General features: G+C 32.6%; 1 protein-coding gene across 1 annotated transcript in view; it reads left to right on the forward strand.

Annotated features, from left to right (window-relative positions):
• The first annotated feature begins 1,043 nt into the window (after nucleotides 1–1,043).
• LOC129234169 (uncharacterized) overlaps nucleotides 1,044–12,863 on the forward strand; it is a 68,033-nt gene continuing 56,213 nt past the window's right edge. The window contains exon 1 of the mRNA XM_054868083.1: nucleotides 1,044–1,362. The gene's annotated coding sequence lies outside the window, so the exon portion shown is untranslated. The remainder of the gene's footprint in view (nucleotides 1,363–12,863) is intronic.

Consider the following 12,863-nt stretch of genomic DNA (forward strand, 5'->3'; position numbering starts at 1 on the left):
ATCTGTTTATAGCCTTATTGCTTACCTTCGTCAACTTCTTTTGGATTTTTGAAGGGGTTTGCAAGGGGAACAAGGTTGCGGACCGCTGCCTTTATGGAATTATTGTAAAACTACACAGAAAAAGGCAATAATTTATATGTTCATGCTTCTGTAACTAAAGCAGTTTATTACAAATTTTACCCATTCAAATTTTTTTTGAAATGTGAGGGGGGGGGGAGAAAAATTGATAAAACCATAAGATAGAGATCGTTTTCAGAATAAAAAAGACGAGTGTGATACTATACACAGACATACCATAAAATTTGCACGTTTTATGTGCTTTCATTTTGTTATTATATTCCTTTGCCGCCCGATTTCTATAAGACGTGCACGACTTTTTTCTTTTTTGTAATTTAATTAATTGAAGATTTTATGTTTTCACAGCAGTGAAGGACTCGGCAAATAAGTGATATTTTGAAAATGTAATAGAAAAGAATATATTTATATATTACGAGGCAGTATATAAATTTGAGCAGGAAATAAAATACATACTTTAAAGGGCTTAAACCATAATTTTCGGATGACTATTAATTTTCAACCATTTTTACTAGTTTGGAATAAAAAACAGAAAAAAAGAGAGAGAGAAAAAAAGAAAACACGGTTGAAAATATTAAATCAATAATTTGAAACTTTTCAGTTTTTTTTTTAGAAAAATTAATGGGGTGATTCACATTTCACCAAGTTTTTATACGTTTCAAAAAATCTTATCCCTTGAAAAAACTAAAGATTATCATTAATTTGTAAAAGAGGTTTCAGGAAAAGTAAATAATTGTATTTCTTAATGTTCCGACACTTACTTTGAACTTTGCCGATCAATGGAATGAATTCCAACAGCTTACGCACCACGTTGCAGTCTTTTACAGTAAAAGTAAACGTAACTATACTCTTGAAGACACGTCAACGAAAGCTCCGTCTATGATTATGCATCTGACGTCATGCAGCTTAGTTCGAGAGTAATCAAAAGGAATTCTGGGAGAAAGAGCCATATTTTTCCTATTCAGGCTATTGGGTAGACTTTGTAACTGATAATGTTGAATAGAAATAACTCATGGAATTTGTGGATCGATGTCAACTAGCGCCTTGAAGTATCAAGCTTGTTTTCGATTTTAAAGAATGGATTCAAACTTTGACAATATGGTGATTAATGTATAGTGTAATTATGATTCAAACAAATTGACCTTCCCCGTCCGAGGGTCACAGGTGTGATAGTCATTGGTCGAGTGATACAAGTACGCCAAGCCTAAGGCTATGGACAACACAGAAGCAATGGAGTTACTGTTTACGTCTTCATTGCTCAAAAAATTGATTACTGCATGCGTTCAAGTAAGTCCCTTTGTTGTTAAAAAAATATTTAACCTGTTCAAAATACATTTATTGAGCAAAATCAGAATGCATTATGTGGAAAATATTATTTTTGTTCAAGTAACCTATTTTCAATGAGCACTTTTTTTGCGCAAAAATGCTTTGTAGCGTAACTGGTTTTGAAGACTCGCGAATTTGTTTGGATGTGTTTTTATTTGTAGCTTTTGATGATTCCGCAGAATTATTAAAAAGGTACTTTTTGTTCAATGTTTACATTTTTTTCTTGAGTGGTTTTAAGCTCGTTGACCATGTGGCGTTGCTAATGGTTAAAGCTATTTAGCGAATGAGTTGATGTTTAAAGAATTACTTTCAATTACGTATTTTAACCCAAGCTGCAAATCGCTTTCTAATTGTGAATTATTTCTGGAGTATGTGTTTTGAAACGTTTAAACTGCTTGATTTATGACTATTTAAAAGGATTTGTTTGTTTTTCTGATATGTTTACATTTGGCAAGGACATTTAAATTTTGTTATTTATTTTTTTTTCACTTTATACTTTCTCATTGGTTTACCTTTTAGCTAATTTAATATGTATAGAACCATGTTGATTAATTTTATGCATATTATAATGTTTTGAACATTATCGATCGAGTGTCGAGTTATTGATTAAATAGTACGTTTCCGTTTTTTAACCGCACTCAAAATAATCAAAAATAAACTCAAGTTTAGCGTTTTCTTTTTTGTTTGGAAATAATTATTATTGAAAGCTATGCTATGAAAATAATATTTGAAATAAATATGACAAGGCATAGTACAAAATATTTTAGGTACTTTTAAAGAGATAATAGCATTTTTGTTGCATTATGTCAATTTTCTGGTGTTTTTGGGAGCTGTTATTAAAACTGCTAGCCACAAATGTTTAGCAATGAAGATAAAAAAGTAGATTTTTTTTAAATTTGAAATCTGAAATGATTTTAATGACATGCTTGTATTTCAGAGTCAAATGCATATAAGTAAACCAAAAATACAAAGGGAAAAATTTATTCAAAAGGCTTTTAAATATCAATTAAGAAACTCACATTTATGAAAAACACTATTGGAAAGTTTAATATCTTTTGATTCTAAAAAATAATTTCTAATCACCAAGGAAGTGTTAGTTGACAGATTTTTGAAACTTAGTTTTCAATATTCAATAGTAGCTAATTCATGATCAATAAACTTTTAAATCACAAAACAAAACTACTTTTCCGTTAAAGGTAGGCATCAATTGGTTTGGCGAGTTGCAAGTTTTAGTTTGCAGTAAGTGATAAAATGGATTAAAGTGCAAACTAAAACATATAACTTACTATTTCAAGGAAGGAGAAGATTCTATTGAACAAAAGAAAAAAATTAGGCAAGTTTAAACGTTAGAACCTGCCCCCCCCCCACTAAAAAACATGGTTTAGGGCTCAAAATTTTTTTTTAATTGACATAAATCTGTGGCTATTGACATACTAAGTAGATTTCAATAAATAAATTTAAACATTTGATTTTTTTTTCTGAGTTACGTGAAAAAGCATTGAAAAGGTAGGAAAGTTACAGCGCAGTCAACTCCGGCTATAACAAACTCTCAGTGGACTGGCTTAGGATATCGCTATAACCAAGGGTTCGCTACACCCGATTTCCGTAGTATTTCTACTAGTGACTGGATAAAATTAAGTAAAATATTAGCATTAACTTTTGCACTTAGTAATTAACAAATTATAGAAATGTATCTAAGCTTATTCATCCATAATAAGGAAAGAAATTTTTTATTTTCGGTTGAAAGCTTAAATGTACAGTTCATTGATTTTTCAGTCAGCTATATTGTAAATAAATCTACAACCGTTTTATCTAGTTTCTGTCATTCAAAAACGTTGCTCAAAACACTGATAGCTGCCTTATCATAACTATTCTGTCTGACGTGGCTACAGTAAATTTATGAAGGAAGAATTTCTTACAAGTTCATAGAATAAACTTTCACTGCTTTCGAATTTTAGAATAAATTTAACTTAATCTGACCTAGAGAATTTTTTTCCCTTGCCTAATTTAGCCTACTGTCCGTGTGAAGTTCACAATACAGTATTGTCAGAGGAGCAATAGGTGAGGCATGGTTTGAACTGGCCTATTCTGGTGAAAAATGGTAAGGGGAGGAGGGGCACGTTGGTCCGCTAATTTACTTTTATTGTTTATCTCGACAAAAAATTTAATGCACAGTTTGTTTTTCTACAATAAGTTTCACTAAACACTTCTCAACACCACAGATTTTTTTCGGAAGTATTGAACTGATGAACTTTTTTTTAAATTAATTTTTAAACGGAACCTCGGAACCTAGTAAAGTGGAGCAACATGCCCCACAGGTGGGATATGTTGGTCCGCCTGATGGGGCACGTTGGACCGCATAACTCAAACAACATTTTTTGTAATTTTAGTGATAAATACTGTCAAACTTTGTAACTACCATATTCTCTGTTGTGTGTAGAGTAAAAAAATATAAAGTTTAAAGATCAATATAACATATTAAATTGATTTTAATTGATAAATCATCTCTATTTAAAAATGGCAATTAGCATTCACCATTAGTACTAGAGACGTACCGAGTAGCCGAGTACCGAGTACTCGGCCTTTCACTACTCGGCCGAGTACCGAGTTACCGAGTACTCGGCCTTTCACTACTCGGCCGAGTTACCAAGTACCAATTACTTTTTAAGAAGAACCACCGACACACATGTGATGAATTTTGAACTCATTTTAATAGTAGTATAGACCTCCTTGTCCATATAATAGTTTTTAAAACTAAATTCCTGCTGAAATTCAATTACGCATTATATAAACAATTTTGTTTGTGTCAAAAATTTTACAAAAAAATTATTTTTAAAATTAAAAATTAATAAATAAAAGGTATGATTAATCAAGTTGGAATTAAAAAAAATTACAGTAAAATCCCTCTAATGCGGACACGAACAGGACAATTTTTTTTGTCCGCAACAGAGAGGTGTTCGCAGGATAGGGGTTTAATAATGTTATTTGCATTGGAACTGGGGAATTAAAAATTGTCAGCATAAGAGGGGTGTCCGTTAGGAGGGGTTTCACTGTATACCAATCAATTATAGCTTTAGTCCGCCAAACATAAATAATTTTTTTAATACAACAAATGCAGGAACACTTCAGACACGTGTTTCTGCCCCCCCCCCTCCCCGTTACAAGGAACGTCTTTTTCAGTGCATAACATGTGAGCTAAAGAATGTAAAGACATTCTACAAAAAAAATCCGACTTTTGTCGGATGCCTTTAAATCCACGAGCTCCCATTTTGTGCATTGTAGAAGGAATTCATTGTAATGCCAAAACACGTGTCTGCAGTGTTCCTGCACTGTACTTTTAACGTTGTTTTATTTCCTTTTATTTTTTAAGCAAAGATATTTTTATATTTTTTATAACTAATTTTTGTTTGTAGCAAAAATTCATTTTTAATATAAAAATTCCATATTTTCTATACTTACCTTTTTTGCATAATTTTTAAAAAATAAGTTTTATTAACTTTGGGGACATTAAAATAAAGAGTTATTCCATTAAAGCATTACAAACTTCATTATTCTCAAAATTTAAATTTGACCTTTAAATTTTAATTGTAAATGATTGCAGAATACAATGCTTGCTCTTTTTTTTTTATAAATTTTAATCTGCCTTGGAGAATATTCAATTTTTTGCAACTACTCGGTATTGGCCGAGTATCTGATCAGAATTTGGCCGAGTACCGAGTACTCGGCAAATTGGCTGAGTAGGCCGAGTACCGAGTAGTTACCGAGTACTCGGTACGTCTCTAATTAGTACACATACACAATTATTTTTTTAAAAATCAAAATAAGAATCGATTATTGAATATTTATGATACAATTAATGCAAGTAAGCTAAAGATTTGTTAAATGATATCTAGGAATACAAAAGCGCTACTTCTTGAGCTTCAGAAGTAGCACTTTTATTGAATTGGGTTTTGGAAGGATAAGTCATATATGTTACTTTTATGCAAAGTTACATCAATATTTGCTAGGGGGGAAGCTCTTTTTTTCTTCATTGCCTTGCATGAAATAACTCCAAAAAGAAGTTCTATTTTTTTTGTTCTAAAATCAAAATTAGATAATCGTTAAGTAAAAGTATATTTTTGTATTCCTTTAATCAGTTCTTTGTTTTATATTGTTTCTATGTAGGAATGATGGTTTAGCAAAAAAAAAGTTTAATACAGGAACTTTATTATAGCATGTATTGCTTATTTTACTCTTAAAACATGTTTGCAAAAATTTTTGAAAATATAAACTAAAAAAGTGCAGATATGAAGTAAATCTTTTGGTAAAATTAATTTAGTATAATTTTTGTTAAATAATTATAAAATATATCTGATTTTTTGCCTAAGTTTTTATTATTACTATAATTTCAAAACATGTGTAACATGAAATGAATGTATAATATGCAAAAACTTAGAATATTGTTATAATTATTGAGATTTAAGAGAAAAAATAAGTTTTTAAATAATATGGGAAAGGTTGGCCCGGACCAACGTGCCCCACAAAGAGATGACCAACCTACCACACCTTTTTAGTTTGAAGAAGTGATGTCATAATTTTTTTCTTTTTGACAAAAAATGAAAAAATTGCCTATTATTGTGAACTAAAAGAAGTTACTTTTAGAAAGGAGTTCAATTTTTTTACTGCAATCTTGATAAAAACCATTAAAAAAAAATAGTTACAGTTTTCTGAAAATTATCCTACTACTGAAATAAAACTTTCTGGAATAAAATTTGTTCAATATAACTGTACTAGGGCAATTCTCAAAAAAATGTCCTGTATTATAGGATTTGTAGGACATTTTGTTGGTGATAAAAAAAAAAAAAAATTGAGACAGGTCCAACAGGCCCCATGGTCCAACGTACCAAATTTCCCCCTAACTATTGCAGAAGATGATGTTTGCCTCTAGAAGAATTATTAAGGAACATAACTGGGACATGGCTGAAAATTAAAGAAATTTTTGGACAAGCGTTTGAAAATGCATTAACGGCATAGGGTTTCAGTTGGAATCATTTAAAAGGTTCGCTACAACCAGGAAACAGCAATATATCCTTGGTATGTTATAGCAGGGTTTGACTTTATTGCAAGACAAAAATGCTGTCGTCATTACTAAATGCTTATTTTATCAATGCACCTGATGTATCTATTTCGTGAGCCACATGTGACTTGTAAACTGTAGGCAACACTGGCATAGTGTAATGCATTTTCTAATTGTTGTTTAACAATAGCGGCTCATGTCTGTTGCATCTTGATGGGTAAAAATGCATTTTGTTTATGAATGATGGTGAATTTGTTATCACATATATTGAGAGACGAGTTAGGAATGTTCTCTCAATACTGATTTTTTGAGAATATTAGCTTCTAGGGGAGCACCAAATTAAACTTTAACGAAGTCTTAAAGTCTTCCCCAATCCTCAAATTAAAAAATATAGAATGCACCAAGGCTAGAAAAATCTTTCAAATTTTACATGCCCTGTCGGGCATATTTGGCTAAAAGATATATGCCTGAATTTTTACATGCCCAGTTTTCCATATTGAAATCAATAAAAGCATTTGAATTTGTCGTACAGCATTAATGAGACGAATTATTTTTATATAAATCATTAAGAAAAATAATTTGAATAAATAGTACATAATAAGCAGTCGTTACATTTAACAAAATTTAAATTATATAACTGGAAGGATCGATTCCATGTAAACCGGAAACAGCAAACCATCTTAGCAGTAGGGTTTGAAATAAATTTTGAGCACCAAGTAAGGATATGGTAATTTTTTAATAAAATACGAAATAATGAAGTTTTAGGAAAAAATATTTGATCAAAAAGTTACATGCCTGGCTGGACATGTAAGAGTAAAAGATTCATTCCCAAACGTAATTTTTACATGCCCCGAGCATGTGGGGCAATATAATTTTCAAGCCCTGGAATGCACCAAATATTTTATTTTATGTTTGGCTGGCAACCCGAATCAGCTGAATACTTTAATATTCAGTAACTGAATAGTAGACAAATGTAATTGGTAAACTAGCAATTTTTTTTTACATTGAATGAAAGTTACAATGTCACAGTAAAAATTAATTTAAATTGTTTCATATTAATTTTATAACATTCAAATTAATTTTAATGTAAAAGAAAAACACTGGGATGTTAAATTTAAATTCTATTGCATTTTAATTTAAAAAAAAAATCGCAATGTTAAGTAGTTAATAGTGTTCAGGATTGCGGGTCCGGGTGCTCCTCCTCTGGGAATATTTCGAGATTGTTGTTTGAAAAACCCAGTTTTTAAAGGATCTATGGTGATGCTACGTTAAGAAGAGACTTGGGGTCATCCCCCGATAATTTTTCAAATTTCAAACTCCAAGCACACAGTTGTGAGTTATTTATGATTGTGATAGGTAAGGGGGGGGCTCCAGGAGGCTCTCCCCCGGGAAAAATTTGAAAGTTGTAGTTTGAAAAATGCAGTTTTAGACCATTTATGGTGATATTAAAGGGAAGAAAGATGCAGGGGGAGGGCATCAGGGCATCCCCCCGAAATTTTTTGAAACTGAAGCTTCAAAAATGCAGTTGTAGGGGCTTTTTTTTTTTGTTAAAATGGAGTGCACCGCCAGCTTCTTGAAATTTAAGCTCGGGGGAAAATGTAATTTAAGCCGACCTTCACTGAATGGAAGGGGGGGGGGGATGCTACACCCCCCAGTTTTTCAGAAGTGGGGCCACCAATTTCCTTTTAACCATGCAATAAACGAAGAAAAAGGCAAACTCTTCGTAGTTTAAAAAAATTAAAATAGTAAACAGGGGTCTGTCCAGGATTTTTCACAGGGTCCGTTTTCTGTGAAAAATCAAATAATTTTGTGAAAAATGAATTAATTTTGTGAAAAATCAAATAATTTTGCAAAAAAAAATTTTTTGCTAAAACGAAATTTTAGAATGTAGAGATGGCACAAACTGCATCAATTAAACTTAAAGTTGAGTGTTTTCCTCTTCTATGTCGAGAAAATCATTCTGGAGTGGTCTGATATTTGGCGGGGGGGGGGGGGGGGGACATCGCTCTCTCAAGTATCAATATTTATCTACCATTCTACATTATGTTAAATTATACTAGAAATATTTCGGTACAGTATTTAAAATAATTGTAACAAAAAAATAAATTAATAAAATAAAATTCAGAATAGGGTTCAGCATTTAACTTTTTGACCCAAGACACTCTTAAAAAGCACAGAATTTCGTTTAAAACTTATAAATTCCTTGATTTTAACAAAAATAAAAAGATATTTTAATTGTTTACCTCTTAACAAAGCGTAACAATCTTCAAAAATTCTAAAAATCGGATTCCCGTAGCGGATGCAAAGAGATCGCAATTCTCAAAGTGAAGGCATCAAAAGTATAAAAACAGTTTGTGAAAGAAATATTTTTAATAAAATTATTTTAAAATTGCATTTTAGAGTCCTATGATAAACATTTCATTAATATCTGTGGACACAGTTGAAGTAAATAAATAAATAAATAAAATAAACCATCAATTCAGCATTTTAATTTTTGACTTAATAACAGAAAATGGAATTTTGCTTTAAAAACTTGAAATGAGAGTTCTAACAGAAATAAAGACTTTTCATTTATTTGCATCCTAATAAAGCGATGTTAGCTTGAAAAAAGAACAAAATATGATTCTCATATCGGATGTTAAAAGATTGCATACTTCAAAATGTAGACATCTAAAGAAAAAAGAAACGGTAATTAAAAGAGTTTATTTAAAGTTAATCATCCTTGTTAGCATCGAAAATTCAAAACCCATATAATTTTCTCCCAAAATAACAATTAAACATCGCACCACACCCACTGTAAAAACGCAAATATTGACAAGCTGGTAAAATGATGGGAATATTTTCTAATCAAGTCATTATAAAGGTTCAACGCCAGACACTAAGTGGTGATAATTTTGAAGTTGGTAACCCTATCTGAAGCGATCATATTTTTCCCCCCACCCTTACTATCCCTTTGCAGTTCTAAGTTCATTTCGCAGATATATATTATTATTGTTTATTAAATCATGAGAGGGGAGAAAAGTGCTTACCAATGCCTTTTCAGAAAAGCTTACAACAGGACCACTGCTAATTAGCTGTGATAAAACAAAGAACCATTATATTTATTTGGCAGTTAGAATTATTTATTGCTTGAAGGAGCATTGCAAGAGTGCCGATTTTTTTTTTCTTCAAAATTAGCAGATTTTGAAAAAAAATATCAATACATATTATATTAAATATTATATTAAATATCAGTATTATATTAAATATTAAATATATTATATTAAATATCAATATATTATAATCTGATCCCTCTAATTTGACTTAAAAAAAGGTTCAAAAAATTATTGGTTTATACACAGAAATATGCGGTTTATACACAGAAATATGCGTTATTTTACTTTCAGATTTGCTCTTTCAATAAGCAATTTGTGAAAGATCCGATCTTGTTTATCAGAATTTTGTGAAGGGTCCGTTTTGTTTGATCGGGATTTTGTGAAAGGTCCGTTTTGGTTGATTGGATTTTTGTGAAGGGTCCGTTTTGGTTGGTCAGATTTTTGTGAAGGGTCTGTTAACGGACCCAAATATCCTCTGGCCAGACCCCCTGGTAAATATAAATGAACAATTGAAATAATAGTGACAAAAGGTATTTTTGCTGATAATATTACATTTTCTACTCAAATTTAAAATACAATTGAGGAACATCCATAATTCTCTGTTATTAAGATTATCTAAGTAAGGGCTGTGGAAATGTACGTTTGAAACGTTTTTTAAAGCAAAAAAAAAAAAAAAAAAAATCAGTGCACTATTTACAAGGGCGCATAGTGGGTATGTCTACCTATTAGGAAACTATGGGCACGGCTCAAATTAAAGTATTGTGCATAGAGTGAAATTAGCATATGGTGAATTCCATCTAAAATGAAACCAAGAGGTCAGAAAATCAATTTTGACAAATCCCTAAGAGTTATATATCATTGGAAAGCTTATAATCCCTAGAACAAGAATCTAGTATTTCTCATATTAGATTTATTTAAGTTAGGAAGAGATAGTAAAATGTCTATTTTTTTGTGTTTTTTAGCTAGTAAAATTATCATTTTTGTACCTTATTATGAATGCAAATTATGCTTCTAAATTTAAGTGGAGTAAATTTAATATTGATAAAGACTATAAAAGTTAAATAAAACCATTATTAGGCTTGTTTCGAACATAAATAATCTAGTTAGGGGGAAAATTAATTATGATATCATGCATTATATGTAACATCCGTTACATAAAAGTATATCAATTCTCCTCACATTGTGAAACATTTTTTAAAAAGTTTTGTTCTTGATTATTTTCTTCATTTTAAGGGCAAGGAAAATATAATTCCAAAAATTTAACTGATAATAATAAAAACCATGCAGAAACAGGCATGTAACAGACGTTACACAAGTTTGTAACGTACGTTTCAACGTGAATGTATAACATCCCTTACACATTTTTAAATGCAATTATAAAAATATATTGTAACGGATTCGGTGCGACTTCCACTTTCTTGAAATGAAGACACAGTTCTTGACAAAAACATAGGAAATTTATTTACACTATGTACAGGAAAGATCGTCAACAACTGCTAAATTATTCATCAGCAATTAAGCAATTATCACACAACACCGTAAACTCAACGTCTACACACGTATTTACTTCCAAATACGAAAACAACACAGCGAAATGCCTCGCAATAAACAGAGCAAAAATGCTCTCAGTTCGAAATATCAATCGAAACTCTCTTGTTTATCCATCGCTAACGGCTTATATAGACACCGAAAAGAAATTTCTCAAATATTCCACACGCTTCTGTAAAGTAGTAGACCGTTATCAAATTTTATCAATGAACAAAAAGGAAATAGGGGTCGTATACTTTAGCCATATGAAAAGGGGTTGTATATTCATTACGGGAAACTATTTACAGGTTACGTTCCTACAATAATTACTATTTACAGGATTTGTAACATTGCCCCCTTCCCAAGAACTGCACGTCCCGGGCAGTACAATCCCCAGAAAGGGTGCCAAACTTCTATCACAAGTTTACAAATATACACATTAATTAATAACTAACAGATACAGAAAACACAATAATAACAAGAAATATTACTAAACATTAAAAGCAAAAAAAAAATTTATCTACAACTTTTATGTTATCAACCATGGTTGTTTACGTAATACTCATGAACTATGGCCGTAGTATGGGGCTAACCGATCATAATGTACAACCCTAGGTTTCGCATTAGGTGATTTTTGGATCCTCACTACGACGTCATTCAGTCGGTTAAGGACTTTGTAGGGTCCATCCCAATGCAACTGCAATTTGGGTGACAGACCTTTCCTTCGGATGGGATTCCATAACCAAACCTTGTCGCCTTCGTTGAATTCATGTCCAGTAGACCTTGTGTCGTATCGGGTCTTCATCTTCTCCGCCGCGATGTTGATTCGCTCTCGTGCGAAGTTATGAACGTCTTCCAACCGGGCCTGGAGATCCTGGATGTACTCCTCAGGCGATGCAGGCGCATCTGGAGGACGACCGAAGACGAGATCACAAGGTAGCCGAAGCTCTCGTCCGAAGAGCATCTGAGATGGGGCATATCCGGTAGTCTCGTGGACAGCACTGCGGTAGGCCAGCAGGAACAAAAGTAGCTTCTTGTCCCAATCCTGTTGATTTCTGGATACCATAAGCGAGAGATTATTCAGGATTGTGCGGTTAAATCTCTCCACCATGCCGTCCGATTGTGGGTGTAGTGGTGTTGTCCTAGTTTTCTCAATTCCGAAAATTTGACATAGGTCCTTAAACACAGCAGAGATGAAATTCCTCCCTTGATCGGAATGAATCTGCAAAGGTGTTCCATATCTCGAGATCCAATGTTGAACTAGAGTCTCTGCTACGGTGGTAGCCTCTTGATCTGGAATGGGATATGCTTCCGGCCATTTGGTGAAGTAGTCGATGGAAACAAGAATGTATTTGTTCCCATCAGCAGTTCTTGGTAGAGGACCCAGGATGTCGATCTCAGTTCGTTCGAAAGGAGCTCCAACGTTGTACAGATGTAGCTTCCCTCTGCTTCTCTTCTTCGGTCCTTTACGAGCAGCACAGGCGTCACAAGAATGGCACCACTTCTCCACGTCATCCTTCGCCTTGCTCCAGAAGAAGCGCTCCCGAACTTTATTGAGGGTTTTCAAGACACCAAAATGTCCTCCAGTCGCACTACTATGTATTTCTTTCAGAACATCTGAAATCCTTGATCGGGGAAGTAGTAACTGCCACCTAGATGTTTTGCCGTCGTCAGATTCCCATTTTCGGTGTAGCACACCGTTCCGTAAATGGAGCGAGTTCCATAAAGCCCAGAATCTTTTTGTTGCAGGACTGAAGATGGAAACGTCCTGCCAGCTAGGTCGC

This window comes from Uloborus diversus, chromosome 1 (assembly GCF_026930045.1).
Source record: "Uloborus diversus isolate 005 chromosome 1, Udiv.v.3.1, whole genome shotgun sequence".
Lineage (NCBI taxonomy): Eukaryota > Metazoa > Arthropoda > Arachnida > Araneae > Uloboridae > Uloborus > Uloborus diversus.